This window comes from Periplaneta americana, chromosome 4 (assembly GCF_040183065.1).
Source record: "Periplaneta americana isolate PAMFEO1 chromosome 4, P.americana_PAMFEO1_priV1, whole genome shotgun sequence".
Taxonomy (NCBI): Eukaryota; Metazoa; Arthropoda; class Insecta; order Blattodea; family Blattidae; genus Periplaneta; species Periplaneta americana.
Window position 1 is genome coordinate 89,833,795 of NC_091120.1, and position 1,916 is coordinate 89,835,710.

Sequence of the window (1,916 nt, forward strand, 5' to 3'; positions counted from 1 at the left end):
CAACTGCAATTAATGACTGAATAGTAGATAAAAACTATTGGTGAAAATAAAGTGTATCCTTTATTATATTACATTCTTTCTTGTGTATAAAAAACTATAATTTCATGTCAATGCGTACTTTATAATGCCATAAAAATGTTCAGTTTTGCGAAGCTGTACTTTTTTTGCGTATTTCTGGCTGAAGCCGGCACTATGTTCCATTTTTCGGTTAATTATTATATTTACTATTCAGAGTTGTGTTACATAACTCACAATTTGTTAATGTAGTAATATTACATTTTTAAACAAGTAAAATATTGTAACAAAGTAATCTACAATACATACTTATCTAATGGGTTATTTTTAAAAACCTTTTGCATTCGCTCGAATAGCGATCCTGAAACTGCGGACGGAAAACATTACTAGCGCCACTCGGCGACGAACCACTGAAGTAGAGGAAGTAACGTCACTTTCTCTTCTACGCTCTCTGCCTCAAATAAAACGCGAGACCGCTGTATTCCTCCACTTCGTGAAATTTTGTTTAAGCTTTGATTGATTTTCTTAATGTAATTCTGGAAAATGCAGACTCATTTCCGACTGTTTCTCCATGCGTCCTGTAGTATAAAAAAACTCGCCCGAACAGGGACTCGAACCCTGGACCCTTAGGTTAAAAGCCTAATGCTCTACCGACTGAGCTATCCGGGCTCACGTATTGTTTTCTTCTAGATATCTGCTTTTAGGTTAAGTGTATGTCAGAATACCAACAATGTTTATATAATTACTTTGCGAAGAAGACTACTTGTTTTAATGGACTGACCGACTGAAAGAAAGGCAATTAAAATTTACAATAGTCACTGCATTACATCATCGTAAATAGCATATATGTAGATCTATCATATTGATAGATTTTCAAGGCTTCCAGGCCCATTCCTTCCTCATTTAGGATTGTGAAATTACGCTATACTTGATTTCAGTCTACGAAACTACAAAACCGAAAGGTACACCAGAGCATTATTGTCGACTGCCGTCACCAGTACATTCACAGGGTGGTTCATGTCTTTACAAGTCTTTACAATGTGAGGCCCGGAGAGTAGAGGCCAAAAAGCAGTGATGAATTGAGAGTGTTTCCTCCCCCGGAGTTTTCAGACTTCTTTTAGCTAAAAAATATAATTTATATGACATTACATTTCAATTTGATATGATTTTTAAGGTAAATGGTTGTTTCCTTAAAGGTTGGTGGTTTGCCGGCTGATCTTGGTTGGTTGAAATTTAAGCCATCCAAAATGTTTCCTCCCCCGGAGTTTTCAGATTTCTTTTAGCTACAAAATATAATTCATATAACATTACATTTCAATTTGATATGATTTTTAAGGTAAATGGTTGTTTCCTTAAAGGTTGGTGGTTTGCCGGCTGATCTTGGTTGGTTGAAATTTAAGCCATCCAAAATGTTTCCTCCCCCGGAGTTTTCAGATTTCTTTTAGCTACAAAATATAATTCACATAACATTACATTTCAATTTGATATGATTTTTAAGGTAAATGGTTGTTTCCTTAAAGGTTGGTGGTTTGCCGGCTGATCTTGGTTGGTTGAAATTTAAGCCATCCAAAATGTTTCCTCCCCCGGAGTTTTCAGATTTCTTTTAGCTACAAAATATAATTCATATAACATTACATTTCAATTTGATATGATTTTTAAGGTAAATAGTTGTTTCCTTAAAGGTTGGTGGTTTGCCGGCTGATCTTGGTTGGTTGAAATTTAAGCCATCTGAATTTTCAGTATTAATAGTTAAGAAGTCATATGTGCTGTGTAAGTTCTAGAAAAACAACTTAAGGATTTAAATGCAGCTCAGACAGTGTTCTCAACTCGTGCAAAACTTCGTAAAAAGCAAAAGTTAATTATTGACACAATGATTAAAATGCGTCAATTAAAGAATAAGA

At 34.8% G+C, this 1,916-nt stretch overlaps 1 non-coding gene across 1 annotated transcript; it reads right to left on the bottom strand.

Annotated features, from left to right (window-relative positions):
* Positions 1-611: 611 nt before the first annotated feature.
* Positions 612-684, bottom strand: TRNAK-UUU (transfer RNA lysine (anticodon UUU)). Its single transcript has one exon. It is a non-coding gene; the product is annotated as a tRNA-Lys (tRNA).
* Positions 685-1,916: the final 1,232 nt, after the last annotated feature.